The sequence below is a fragment of the Petaurus breviceps genome, unplaced genomic scaffold (assembly GCF_028583685.1).
Source record: "Petaurus breviceps papuanus isolate PSGF00001 unplaced genomic scaffold, PetGlider_PUasm1.0 224, whole genome shotgun sequence".
Classification (NCBI taxonomy): domain Eukaryota; kingdom Metazoa; phylum Chordata; class Mammalia; order Diprotodontia; family Petauridae; genus Petaurus; species Petaurus breviceps.
Window position 1 is genome coordinate 8,759,971 of NW_027185887.1, and position 14,970 is coordinate 8,774,940.

At 40.7% G+C, this 14,970-nt stretch overlaps 1 protein-coding gene across 4 annotated transcripts in view; it reads left to right on the top strand.

Annotated features, from left to right (window-relative positions):
- The first annotated feature begins 1,351 nt into the window (after window positions 1-1,351).
- The window catches only part of KCNG2 (potassium voltage-gated channel modifier subfamily G member 2), a 174,302-nt gene continuing 160,683 nt past the window's right edge, over window positions 1,352-14,970 (top strand). The window contains exon 1 of one of the 4 annotated variants that reach the window (XM_069095012.1): window positions 1,352-1,501. The gene's annotated coding sequence lies outside the window, so the exon portion shown is untranslated. Of the gene's footprint in view, window positions 1,502-1,799; window positions 2,238-2,286; window positions 2,737-14,970 lie in introns of those variants that run through there. The other 3 variants (XM_069095015.1, XM_069095013.1, XM_069095014.1) reach the window with 3 other exon arrangements.

Consider the following 14,970-nt stretch of genomic DNA (forward strand, 5'->3'; position numbering starts at 1 on the left):
TACCACACCTGTGGACCTTCCACTTCTACAAAGGAGTGGGATGGAAATATGTTCTCATATCTCTTCTTTGGGGCTATGTTGTTGCTTTTTATTATTTTGCAACATTCACTATCTTGTGGTTGTTCTTGCATTTCATTACTGTAATCATTGTCTGCTTTGTTTTTTAAGTTCTGCTTACTTAGTTTTGCATCAGACCGTACACATCTTTCCATGCTTCTCGGTTCATCATATTCATCGTTTTTTACAATACAGTTATATCCAAAGTGTCATTCAGGCATTCAGGCATTGAACCAGAATGATCTCTCTAGTGGTGGGCTCTTTCCTTGGCCCTGTCCTATTCAATATTTCCAACAATTAGAGGTGTACAGCCTTGGTATAAGCTGCTTCTTAAGGTAGTGAGCTCCCTATGACTGGAAGTGTTCAAATAAAGTTTGGATCCCTTAACTTGTTAGGGATGTTGTAGAGTGTAGTCCTGTATAACATGAGGTTGGACAAAATTGCCTCTAAGATAACTTTCAACTTTAATATGATTTTAGGAAATGGGCCAAAATCCTTTTCAAGGGGCAGCTAGGTGGCACAGTGAATAGAGCACCGGCCCTGGACTCAGGAGGACCTAAGTTGAAATCCGGCCTCAGTTACTTAACACAACTAGCTGTGTGACTTTGGGCAAGTCAACCCCAATTGCCCTGCCTTCCCCCCTCAAAAAACAACAAGAAAAAAACCCTTTTCAAGATCTTATGCTTTTTAGGTCAAGGTTATAGGGAAAAAAATTTCCAATTGTAAAAATAAATGATAAAATAATCTATTTTGACCTTTTCAGAGGGAATGCACTGTATTTCTCTAAGATGCCATTATTGTCACTATCACTGAGATACATCCACTACTAATTCATTATAGCAGCATTGACCTTCTTGGCCTGGTACACCACAATAATTTATGGATGGAAAAGTACTCTCAGTGATATGACCTGTCTAGACTCTTCCTTTCTGAACTGCCAACAAAATATTCTACTGTAGATATCTAGTTTCCTAAGATTTCTAAGTAGAGTATTTGAAACTACCCTCTGATGCTTAGCTAAGTGTCCTGACTTTCTTTTGAAGTTTCTCAGTTTCCATGTTTGCTTTTATGCCGCACTCAGAGTCTTTCTGTTTGCTTCCCCCATCAAGAGTATGGTATTATATTGCTATTTGAAGACAGAGAGAAGAGACCTAAGTGGTGGCAATCCATGGCAGGATTTCCAACAGCGGGTGCCCTCCTTATTGGAGTGTATGTTGAGGAATGGGATGGGGGAAGAGACGGATGGAAAGAGGGTGATGTTTGGCCCTATTACTGTCCACCTCACTTAGCCCGACTGTGGCGCCACTAAGTTAGACTGAGAATAAGCGTGAGAGTTCCTAGGGGGCGGAGAGCTCTGAGTGAGAAGCGGACTGCAGGAGCAGGTTTCCCAGTCTCTGGCTTCCCGAGAAACCCCGGGACCCCGTTCTTCCCTGCAGCAGCACCTGTAAGTACTTCGACCTATTTGTTAGCCCTAGGAGCGAAGTTAGGGAAGTGACCTTTGGCTCCCAGCGGCTTCCGCACTAAGGCCAGGACAGAGGGGAAGGTGCAAAGGGTAGGGAAGAGGCAGAAAAGAGAAGAGAGGGCGGCGGCAGCTCTGGTTGATCCCAGAACTGGAGGAGGGAAGGAGCGGAGGAGGTGGTGGTGGCCTGGCCGTCGCGTGGTTCCTTCAACCAGCTCCAGCAATTGTGAGGGCGGAGGTCGGGGGAGATCAGGGAGCAGCCGGTTCCGGGGCAGGGAAAGCCAAGGAGGAGAGCGCTTAAGGGGTGCTGGAGCCTCGGGAAGGGGCGCTGGAGCCTCGGGAAGGGGCGCTGGAGCCTCGGGAAGCTCCGCTCCGCCTGTCCCTTTTCTTGGCGGCTTCCTAAGGAGCCCACTCCCCAGTTGCTGCCGCCGCAGCCCGAGGGGACACTTGGGACGCGAACTTCCTCTGGTACCCCACGTGTGCAGCCAGCCTGGGTCTGGTCTTTCTTGTCCCTGGGGTCTCCGCTCTGCCTGTAAGACAGCCCGCACCGCCTGCAGAGGGCAGAGGCAGGCAGCCTGGACGGAGGCGGAGGCAGCCTAGAGAGAGAGGCAAGCACCCGGGACCTTCCTCAGGCACCTAAACAACTTGCTCTACCCTTGCTCTGCTGCGTTGCGCTCCAGGAGCCCAGACCGGGAGGGGAGGCAAAGGAAGCGGGCAGGAGGTGAGGGGACCCCGCGGGGACGAGAAGGAAGGGAGGAAAGGGACGAGTCCTTGGGGAGGAAAAGTTTCCTTCCCTGCTCAGTCCTGGAGGACTTCAGTGAGTTGAGCTCAAAGCAAAGATCTCGGGGTAACGCCCTGACAGTGATTTCTCACGCGCATCCTAGGGGAAATAACCTTAGTTTGGGAGTCTGGGATTTAAACTCTCCTTCTGATGCTTACTACCTTGTGACCGGTCTAGATGGCCCCTGAGGTCCCTACTACGTCTGTGAGCCTTAGGGGTCCTTTGCGTAGCAGGGACACACAGGCGGGCTTAATCTCCCTTCCTAGGAAGGTAAAGTCAGAGTCGGGAAGGAGGCAGAGAGGGAGGTGAAGGGGCTTGGGCTCTTGCAGGTGTGGGATGTGTGGGGTTGGGAGAGGTATTGGGAAAGCTTCAACTGAGAGGGAGTTTGAGATCGCTGCCAAAGAGAGCCAAGGTCCTCTGGCTTCTTACTGCGAACAAGGTAAGGGAATATGATTAATCCCATCTTGCATGATTTGCCATGCGTTTTGATGTAGGTGTTGTCTACACAACCCCCTACCCCACTTTAAGATCAAAGAGTGGGCGCTGGCGCTAAATGGACAGTTTCTCGTTTACCTTCCTCCTCAACCCACGTTTCCACCTTTCTTACTCTGTTGGGCTCAACCATCCCCTGGCCTCTCTGCCGGTCCTCAGCCTTCTCTCCTGGAAGTAAAGAAGGCTACTAGCTAACTAAGGGCTGAGAGCTGCTCCAGAGGCTGAACGGAAACTTCAAGCAAAGTGGCTGGAACTCTAATTTGTTCTCAGTGGTCCCTTTGCTCTAGGACTGAGAGGTATCGTGTCCGGGAGAGGAGATAGATAAAACCAAGAGAGATTGACAGCAGGATATGAATTTGAAATTAATGCAGCTGGGTGCAGGGTGAGAGCGAGGGCATGCTTCTTGATTAAAGCAAATAAAAATCCTGCCTCTGGCCGAGTAATTCACCTCAATCAACCCCACTGGGATTTGGGGTTGGCTCTGATGGAAGGGAGCTCTGCACTTCCTCCTTCCTTCCATGTCCTCCGCTTTGCCTTTGACGTTAGCTCCAGGGTCAGAGGGGCGCGGGGCTAAAGAAAGGTCTACTGGAGTTGTGGGCTTTGATTTGGGTTTCTTTTGGTTTGTTGTAGTCAGCAGCAACCACCCCATTTCCTTTGACTCACTGTAGTCTGGACGTACTTTAAGTGAAGACGAATCAAAGGGAGCTATGAATGAGTTCGGGGATCCCAGCCAGGGCTTTCCCCTTTTCCTGCTTTTCCGGGAACCAAGAGGACCACGGTGATGACAGCCAGGGTACTCTGATGAGAACTTAGGTTGTATCTCTTCCCCTTTGCATGTTTCTTGAACATAGGCCCTCCCTTCTCCACCTGCCTTTAAGATGTTCTTTTAATAATAATACTTAAATTCTGACGGCTTCAATTCAGACCCCCTAATGCTCTTTCTATGTCTAGTAGCTGAAAAATTGGGTGATGTTTATACTAGAAAAGCATCAGATGTGATTTAAAACTGTTAGCTTAATGTTTTACCCTCCCATTATTTCCTACCCCTCTTCCTCAATCCTACCTACCTAAACAGAAAAGAAACACTAATTGCTGGCATTTTGTGATTGAGGCTTGCAATGCTAATGTATAGTACTTATATGGATAGTGTGGATTTTAGGAAGTCTTTCCTCCTTCCTCTTTTAAAAAAAAAAAAACCTCTCTCCCTCTCCCCTTTTCCTCTTCAATTTGCTCCAAGGACCCCTATTTCTAAGGCTATAAAGCTCTCTTGCTCAAATCCAATTTTATGATCAAGTGGCATGCTGTGAATAATGGATTTTGACATTGTTAGGAAAGCTTGGGTTGATTACATTATGATATGATCCCTATGGAACTGTTAAGTGAGAAACTGGATTAACTCTCCAGTATCTGACTTTTTTCAATAAGCAAATGTTTAAAATATTTGGGTTATAGAGTATATATGGTTCAATTAATGTAAATTGTTCTACAATTTATATTTTTTCATATCAATGTAGTGAAAACAGTGGGGTTTTACTTTCTGCTGTAACATGCAAGCATTGGTACCTGACTAAACAGAAGCATTCTTTCATATAAGGGGTGTTTTTGCTCCATTTTTCATCCACTTATCAACATTTATAAATAATAATCAGAGTACAAACTGAATATAAGGACTTTAACTTATTAATAATAGCTAGGAAGTTAATGGAAGCTAGGAAGTTCTATTATTGGGGCACTGGCATCATAGTATAATGGCATATGCTAGACTCTGCTTTTTGAAAACATATTTTGGCTAATTCAATTCCCTTGGTTTTGGATCTCTTATCATATGCCTACTAAACACATCAAGAAGTATATAGGAATGTTTTTATAAAGATTTACTTTTTTGTAGCTTAATAGAATAGCAATTGTAAAAGACCCAAAACAACCTTCAGATTTTCTTTTTCAAGGTCAAAGCCAAAATAGCATTTGATTTTTTTTCCTTTTCATTTTTCATGTTCTACTTTGTAAAAGTTCTTTTTTTCATTTGGGACTCTAGTTTGAAAAAATTTTATTGGCATTTTTTGGGTGGATATGAGAATGCAAAGGAACGAAACATAACTATTATAAATGAAGTAAAATGCTTTAGCAGAACTAGAGTCTTCTTTCTTTCAGGGTTCAGCATAATTTCCTGTGTATATTAGACAAAATTGTTTTAAGTCAGAGATTCTGGCAATTTTGGCCTGAAGATTGGGACACTAGAGTTATCCTTGCCTTCTTCCTTTCCCTCATTCTATATGTAAAATCAGTCAGCTGCTTTTGCTCATTTTAATCTCTACAACATTTCTTGAATCCAGTCCCTTCTCTCCACTCACACAGATATCTCCATAGTTGATTACCTTGTCTAGAAGAGTGTTATAGGCTCCTAATTAGGCTCCCTGACTCATTTGTCCCTTCTCCAGTCCATCTTCCACACCATTGGTATCAAATGTGAATAGAAACACCCCCACAGGGCACACATTAACTTAGAAAACCTCAAGTTAACATTATCTATGTTGTATTGTATTTTTATTTATTTTGTTAAACATTTTCTAATTATGTTTTATTCTAGTTTGGGCAGTTCAAGTTGGATACTTTTACTCTACACAATTTCACAAGTGATATCCAAAAACAGGTCTGACAGACTCCAAAGGCTCCCTATAACCTCTAGGGTTAAATACAAAGTCCCCTGTTTGACAGTCTAGCTCCAACCTGACAATCTTGCCTTATTCCCCTTTATGTAATCTCTTCAACACAGCTACCTTGGTCTTCTTACTGCTCCTCATACTGGACATTCCATCTATTCTCTTTGTGTCTTTGGATGGGCTGTCCCCTCTATCAAAAATACAATTCTTTTTTACCTCTGCTTCTTAGAATCCCTAGGTTCCTTCAAAGTTCATCTCAAATGTCATCACATTAGGCCTTGTTTGACTATCCTCCCTACCCCTACCCCCAGCTACTATTGTCTCCCCCTCAAAATTAACTTATATTTATTTTGTACATATTTATATCTGTACTTGTTGTCTCCTCTTATCCAATGTAAATTCCTTAAGGGCAGGCAGGGAATGTTTCATTTTGTCTTTTCATCAACAGCACCTAGTATAGTTCCTGGTACATAGTAGGCATCTAATAAGTCATTATTGATTGATTACTACATATATTGTTTGAGTAAATAATATGGAACATAACTCACAGTGTCTGTGTGTGTGTTTGTATATGTATACATGTATGTATGTGTACGTGTACATGTGTTTACAAAACACTCTCCACACAACTTAATACAGTAAGTAGTGCCAATATTATGATGTTCATTTTATAGATAACTGAGGTTCAAAGAAGCTGTGGCTTGCCTATGGTTATACAGCTACTAAATCTGATAACCTGGTCTTCTGGTTCTGTTTTCAGGACTTCTACTATATAACAATGCCTAATATAGGAATTTTTTTAAATCCATAATTTTGTCAATGAGAGTACTATTCCCTCCAAAAACAGACTTTGATACCTTTTTTTTGGAGGGTAATTGGGGTTAAGTAACTTGCTCAAGGTCACATGGCTAGTTTTTGTGTTAAGTGTCTGAGGTTGAATTTGAACTCAGGTTCAGGGCCAGTGTTCTATTCACTGTGCCACCTAGCTGCCCCTAGACTTTGACACCTTAACAGAGAGTTTGATGAATTGCTGTGATATCTCCCCCTCAAAAAAAAGTCATTTCTTTGAAACCACTCTTCTGATGATGAGCATTTTTGAATTGAACCTGGCTGATCCTTGAACAGTAGACAAGTCATCCATTGCTGGCCCTTCCTTGAAGCCTTTTGTAGCAGCAAGCACCCCAGCATCCCCAGGGTGTCTGCCAACACAGGTTCTTGGATCTGCTTTGATAAAGGAAAGCAACTCAAAATGGATTAACAAGCTTACTTTAATCAGTCAAACTTGTATCGTTTACCTAGTTCAGGGGAAAGAGGTCAGCACCCCAAATTTCAGAGTATATAGACAGAATTCTCAAGAGAGAAAAACAGATCAAGTAGACAGTTTTCCAAACTGTGCAACCATTACATCCATACCAAACAACATCTGGGTTTCAAAGCTGGGGGGCTCTGGACAACAGCTTTCCAGAGTTTCATCTGATCAAATCACAGAACACTTCTCAAAGTGAGCCCCAAAACAAAGCTACACATCAGGGCTTATATAGCCTTCTCCTGGGTCAGAGAATGTAACAACCTTATTGACTCACTGGCCAATCAAGAGCCTCCTACCCCAGGCTCCAGGTGCACTTTAGCCTAGGGGCAGGGAAGATCTTAAAAATTTACATTCCCATTACACCTTTCTTCCTTGGTAGGGCTTGCCAGCCAGAATTTGTCTTCTACTGGCATAACTTTCAATGACTGTCCTACCATGATGTGAGAGATTGAAGCAGGACTGCCATGGAAGAATTAAAGTAGCACAAACTTTAAAGCCCTAAGAGTTCTTAGAGATCATTTAGCTTACTTCCTTTCATTTTACCGAGGAAGAAACTGAAGCCTCAACTGGTTAAGTTATAGGCCACAATCATAAAACTAATATGAGGAAGTATGGGAATTCAATATCCAGTACCCCTTTGACAAAACTTTTTTTTTTTTTTAATGCAGGGCATCTGTAATGTCTGCCAGACAAATGAGAATGGGACAAAGTTTAGGAGGAAATCACATGTACTTATGATGCATTGTCCCATTGAGATCATTTTCCTCATAATGATGGTTTCCAAATAGGTTTTCTTGAAGAAGTACATCTTTTTTGAGATATTAAAAAGAGGGCAGGAAGAGTCGGAGGGTTGTATAGGGAGTGGGAGGTTGTTCCAGGCTTGTGTGCCAGTGTGGAAGGATTGTGGAGGTGGAAATAAGAAAAGGGGAACATATGGGGCCAGAATTAAGATGTGATTATACTGAAAGGGGGATGAGTAAATGAATGACAGGGTGTGAAGGGATCAAAGCAGAATGAAATGGAAAATTAAGGATAATATGCTTGACCCCTGGAGAGCCCTTATCTCACTTGGATGTGGTGCTAGAGAAGAAAAGTAGAGATGTTATCAGTTTGCTAGTGGGATATCTTCTATTTGGTAGACCCCCTTTTTGTACTATCAGAACAATATTCCAACAGCATAAAGTGTGAAGGTTGTTTTGAATAGTGAAAAGAACACTAGAATTGGAGCCAGGAAAGATCTTGGACTTAGGTCTAGCACTACCACTAATTAGTACCAAGGGTAGGTCATTAATCTTTTTGGGTCTCAGTTTCCTAATCTATAAAAAATGGTGGAGTAGTGTATTCTAAGGCCCTTTCCAGCTCTGTTAGGTCTTTACTTGTGTGAATACATATATGTGTGTTTTACTGGATGTGTGATTTTATTCTTGAGGGAAATTCATGGTGAAGAACTTTTTTTTTTCCAATAAGCTAATCAATCAGCCTCTTCTCTGCAATTTTTAGTCTTAGGAAGTTGCATACAGCACTGAAAGGTTAATGCCTTGCCCATGATCACACAGCCAGTATTTTTGTGAGAAATGGAGTTGAACAAATATCTTCCTGACTCCAAGACCAGCTTTCTATACACTATACCACACTGCCTCATTTTCTTTTGAACCATCAATGATCATTGATAATTGATGAAAAAATAATAATAAAAATCAATGATAAAAACAATGTTCATTGTTTTTAAAAGTGTCACGAGAAGGTGGTTTATATGAGGGAAATGTTTCAAATGTTCATATATTAAAAAACATTTCTGTCTTCAGTTAGTGAACTAGTATTTATTAAGCACACCTACTATGTGCCAGGCAATGTGCTAAACCCTGGGGATACAAAGAAAGACAACAACCAGTTCTTGCTTTCAGGAAGCTTGTATTCTAATTAGGGAAGGGGTAGTTAAAATGAAAGAACAGATAAACTAGTTTTAAAAAAAGAATTTTTAAGAACTGAAATAATGGGGGAAAGGAGTGTCCATGAACTGGTTTAAAATAATTTTTTTTAATAATTGGTTTCCTTTGTAATCCTATGTATTTGGTTTTATTCATTTAAAAACTTTATCCTGAGAAGGGCTCTCAACTTCACTGGACTGATTCTGAAGGGACCCATGACAGACAGAAAGGTTAAGGATACCTGCTATAGGCAAACAGACACCCAATCTTTTTTTAAGTCTTAACCCTCAAAACAATTATCAGATAAAACTATTTATAAGATCAAATGTGTCTACCAGACCAATTTAGTCATGGTAATGGGTTGCAAGATAAACTATTTCACTTGTCTAAAGATCAGTCAAAAATTGTGAATTGGAGGAGAAACATGTCATTAGAGATGTAATAAAGACTATGTTCACAAAAGAATATTCTTATAGGTTGAAACATTCTCTAGGATAAAAAATAATGAATTCAATTAAGAATAGTACAGAATTCAGTTGAGTAAATATTAAATGTTTTGTATGTTCTGCTTACTGTGGTAAGGTAAAAGACAAAAAATGACACATAGGTAGAGGAGAGATAAATCTGAAAATAAGAAGTTAAGCATGCATAGCTTCTCATAACCTCCAGTGGCTCCTCCAAAGACAAGCCCATAAACTTAACCTGTTTAGGTTACCTGTCACTTCCAAGCTATTGAGATGGAATTGTGCTTTTGGATGAAGTTTAAAAACATAGCAATTTTTTAGTTTTTAACAGCATCTTTGTTTTTCTTATGGCTCATTACCAGAGACATGTTAACAAAGTGTACTCTATTCCAGATGGTAGACATCTGTTTCTTCTCTCTAGCAAATCAGGAAAGGACTTCCTTAGGATAACCTGAGCCCTTGTTAAAAGTTTGCATGATTAAGGCAAAGTGTGTTTTAGATATAGTTGAGAATCTTTGGAGATTAAATTGTCGCAATTCAATGTATTCTTCTAAATGCTTAAAGTTATCAAGTTTTAATTTTAGTCTAGATTTCTGTAATGTAAAATCAAACAGTTAGAGTTATCCAGACCCACAGTAGCCTGAGAACCCCTCAGGCTAATTTGAAGAAGGTTCCTCACTAAATCCAGCAGTAAGTTTTGCTAAATTATTGCTTAAAGGAACTAATTAGATTTTTGTTTCTGGTGTGTGTGTGGAGGGGGTTAGTGATGGGTTTTGTTCTATTTTTTCTTTCAGATTACCATGAGGAAAAAATATTATATAAGATATTTCAAATCACAACATCATATTTTACAGCATAGCAATTAATGCAATTAAGGGAGCACATGACAGAAGAATAAAATTCATTAAAAGTAATGCCATTTGTACAGATTAACTACATGGGCAAATGAAGGAAGAGAGTATTTCTTTTCAATGTTTTTCATGAGATATTAGCAAATTCTGAGGAGGCTGGAACTCTTCTACATATATCACTTGAGGAAGGAAAGGAAGAAGAATCGTGTTTTCCCAGACTCAGTCATTTACTAGATGTATTAGCTGGCACAAGTCTTTTCATCTCTGAAATGGGGATAATGCTTATACTATTTCCCTCAAAAGATTGCTGTGAGGATAAGTGAGGTAAAGCATTTACATTCTTTTTGGTATGCATTATATTAATGCTAAAAGAGCCATAGCACATTGATAAAGGTAATATATTTTGTTTTTTCCAAGAAGAAAAATCTTTTGGAGGAGGTGGAAAAATTATATGAAAATAGTATCCTTAGTGTGTTTGATACTAACAACCAGGAAAGAGAGAAAAATTAAAGATGAGGTGTCCTAGAAGTCTTAGTGCAGTTTTAAGCTATTAAAGCTTAAGACCTCCTGCTCCAGGACAAGCAAGACACCTTGCCCTTTGTTTTTTGGAGAGTGGGATAGCAAATTCATTCAGGAGGAATAGAATGATTGTCTTGCTTCTGTTTGGACCCTTCCTGACTCCAAGACCAGCTTTCTATACACTATACCACACTGCCTCATTTTCTTTTAAACCATCAATGATCAAGCCTTCCAAAAAACATGTTCCAATGTCTCCCACTCTTCTTGCCTTTTCTGAGGAGGTGATCCTTGAGACTTACAAGATACAACATGTCCATCTTCCACGAATCTAAACCTCAAAGGAGGACCTCGACTCGTCTAAGCTCATTCTACCTACAAAGACTTTCCAACTACTGATACTTGGCTTGGACTCACTGCTTAATGTTTAGTGCTATACTCACTCCACACCAGAAATCCCAAACCCCTAGCTGCTGATACATAATCTCCATTTTCCTATTCTTCTCTCAGGCCCTACTCTCTCAGGTCCCATCCACCTCAAACCTCTTCCCAATGTTCCACTTTAGCTCTGCCTTTTCCTTCCTCTGTACCCTTTGAAATTCCTGTCCCAAAAGTAAGAAATCTTTTTTTCATCTTAAATATCTTTCTTTCAATCCGGCCTCAGACACTTAACACAAAAAAACTAGCTGTGTGACCTTGGGCAAGTCACTTAACCCCAATTGCCCTCCAAAAAAAAGCAAAAAAAAATATATCTTTCTTTCTCATTCTTCCCATCTTTTGGACTTCACTGAAATACCACCCTCCTCCCCACCCCACCCATGACACTGCTTCTGTCACCACCTTTTCCAGTACTGTCTACATTTTCTTTCATGCCTCTAAACTCAGTAGTCCTGTGGAAAGCATTAGAATTGCTCATCAAATGCTACTTCCAGATCTTCTCTTGACCAATTCACTAAGCAGCAGCATCTTTGATATTCATGTTATCCAAAGTTATCATCCTATCCAGATTGGGTGGTTGTCACCTATAGACACCCCCCTTCCAAGCCCCCAGGATATATTCTCCTTCCTTCTTCAAGTTCATTACATAGCTCACAGTCTTTCTCCCCTCCCCATCTCTTCCTGATTACTAAAGGACTTCAACATATTGACACCCCCTTAAATACTCTAACTTCCCAGTTCCTCAGTCTACTTAATTCTAGTGACTTCCTCTTCTACTTTTCCTCAGCTTCACACAGAATCAAATCCTTGCTCTTGATGTCAACTGCAAATGTTCCATATTCATGAAGCCCAAAATTCCTTTTTCTGATTATAGTCTTTTAACATTCCATATCTCCCTAAATTTTGTGACCCCTCCCAATCCTATTCTTCATTTTCACTGTGTCCTCCTTTCCTTCCACACCTCAGTTCTTTTTTCTTCTCCCTCCTTTTCCCATCCCAATTCCATACTATTTTCCACCCCTGCATATTCATCCAATAACAGATTATACCTTTGCAAGCCCAGACCCTGGATTGTCCCACGATTCACTTCCACTCCTATTCACATGCTGCTGAACAGAGCTAGAGAAAATCATGAAACTGTTCTGATTGGTGCCTTCACAAATTTCTGTTATTTAATATCAACTGGGTCCACACAGAAGCAAGACAATCATTCTATTCCTCCTGAATGAATTTGCTATCCCACTCTCCATACCTGCTCTTTCAAGCCTTCCATGACCTCCTCTACCCCATTCTCTCAGTTTAGGATTTTGTCTCATATTCATTGAAAAGAAATTGAGATTATCCACATCACTCAGACATCTCCATCCAATCTTTTCTCCTTTATGTTAGTCTCAGATGAAGAAATGGCCCTTCTCTTTGCCAAGACCAGCCCTCCTATATGTGCCCTTGATTTCTTTCTCTCCTGATGTATCCTGTAGATTGCCCCCAGTAATATCTCCACTCTCTCTTTTATTTTCCATTTCTCCCTTTCTACTGGCTCTTTCTCTGATGCCTACAAATATGTCCATGTATTCCCTTATCCCTATAGGCATTGAGGCACCTAGGAGGCATGGTGGATAGAGCCCTGAGTCTAGAGTTAGGAAGACCTAAGTTCAAATCTGGCCTCAGACACTTTATAGCTGTGCACCTCTGGGCAAGCTATTTAATCTTTCCATGCCTTAGTTTCTTCAAATATAAAATGGGGATAATAACAACACCTACTTTGCAGGGTTGTTGTGAGGATCAAATAAGATAGTATCTCTAAAGTGCTCAGCACAGTACCTGGCTCATAGCAGGTACTATATAAATGCATATTCTCTTCCCCTCTTTAAAAAACATACTCCATCCAGCCATCCTTGCTAGCTATTATCCTATATTTTTCTTTCCCTTCATGGCTAAACAACTTGAGAAAGCACCTTCGACTTCCCCTCTTCTAAACCTGTAAAATTTAATGACTTTTTAAAATGATCGTTCTCATAGACTTTTCATGTAGCATTTGATACTGTCAATAATGCTCTCTCTTCCTCTGGATATTCTCTTCACTTGAGGATGTATGACACTGTTCTCTACTGGTTGTCTTCTTAGTGGTGCTCCCACTCCTCAGTCTTCTTCTTGGCTACTTTATCTATGTCTAACTAACCTGGGGTATTTCCAAAGTCCCTGGGTTGGGTTCCCTTTTCTTTTCACTTTATACTCTCTTAGTTAGTAATATTATCAGATCCCATGAGTTCAGTTACCATCTCTATGAAGATAGTTCCCAGATCACTATCTAATCCTAGCCTGTCAGCTGAACTACAGTCACAAATCTCCAAGTATCTCATGGGCTTCTCAGACCCAATATAGGCATCTGTAGGCATCTCAAACCCAATATAGATAAAACAGAACTCATTATCTCTCCCACTCAATATACCCCCCCCCCCACAGACTTTCCTATATTTTCCTTCAAGGGCATCTCCATCCTCCCAGTCACCCAGACTCACAACCTCAGTTATCTTCAACTTCTGAGTCTCCCTCATCAATATCATCATATTGAATCCACTGCTGAATCTTGTCAGTTTCTCCCTTCAGATCCTCCCCTTTCTCTCTGCTCATACAGCCACAACTCTATTCAGGTCTTTATTTCTTCTTGCCTGAGCTACTGTTTAGTGAATGAATAATGAAATCTGACTAGAAGAGATAAATAAGTTATGAGAGTATCCAACTGTGGGCAAGAGCATAGAGAGAGAAAAAAGAGAGCCAAAAACCCAGCACCTACTTTGAGGATCAAGAAGAGGATGAAGAATCTGAGTGAAAAATGTGTTGGACAATTTTATATCTTTAATGACAAGTGAGGAGAAAGTGTTTGGAAGTAGAGGAATGGATAAACATGAGTAGTATCAAATATTACAAAGAAGTCAGAGGATGAGGCCACTTAATCTGGTGATTTTGAAGTCATCAGTGACCTCTGAGAGCAAGTGATAGGGATAAAAACCAAATTGAAAGGGGGAAGGAAGAGGGAAAGAACAGAATAAGTGGTAAGAAAATGGTATCAGGTGTAGACATTAAAAAAATAAATTTCATTCTTTTCAATTATCAAATATTTATTTTTCCCTCCCACCTTTCCCCTACCTGAAAAAAGAAGAAAAAGAAAACCTTTGTAACAAAAACATAGTCAAGCAAAACAAATTCCTGTATTGGCCATGTTCAGAAATGTACATCTCAGGTTGCATATTAGTCTATCACTTTGTAGTCCTCCAGAACCATGGTTGGTGTAGCGGCAAGCACCCTGCGTCCCCAGGGTGGCTGCTCACACAGGTTCTTGGATCTGCTTTGATAAAGGAAAGCAACTCAAAATGGGTTAACAGGCTTACTTTAATCAGTCAAACATATATATTGTTTACCTCGTTCAGGGGAAAAAGGTCAGCACCTGAACTTCAGAATATACAGACAGAATTATCAAGACAGAATCAGATCAAGTACACAGCTTTCCAAACTGTGCAACCATTACATCCATACCAAACAATATCTGTGTTTCAAAGCGGGGGGGGGGGGGCCTCTGGACAACGGATAGCCCAGAGTTTCATCAAATCACAGAACACTTCTCAAAGTGAGCCCCAAATCAAAGCTACACATCAGGGCTTATATAGCCTTCTCCTAGCTCAGAGAATGTAACAACCTTCTGGACCCACTGGCCAATCAAGAAGTATCTACTGAAAAACAAGCCTCCCACCCCAGGCTCCAGGTGCACTTTAGCCTAGGGGCAGGGAAGATCTTTAAAATTTACATTCCCATTACAGTTGGTCATTGCATTGATTAGAGTTGTGGACAGCAAAACTTCCCTGCAAAAAAGAAGAAAAGAATATGATGGTAGGTAGAGGGGATAGAAGGGCAGGCAGAATACTTTTTAGGATTGTTAAAATTTATGCTTGTTTATAAACAGATGGGAAGGGGCCAGTGGAGAAGACAACATTGAAGATCGTAGGATTTAAATTTGGAA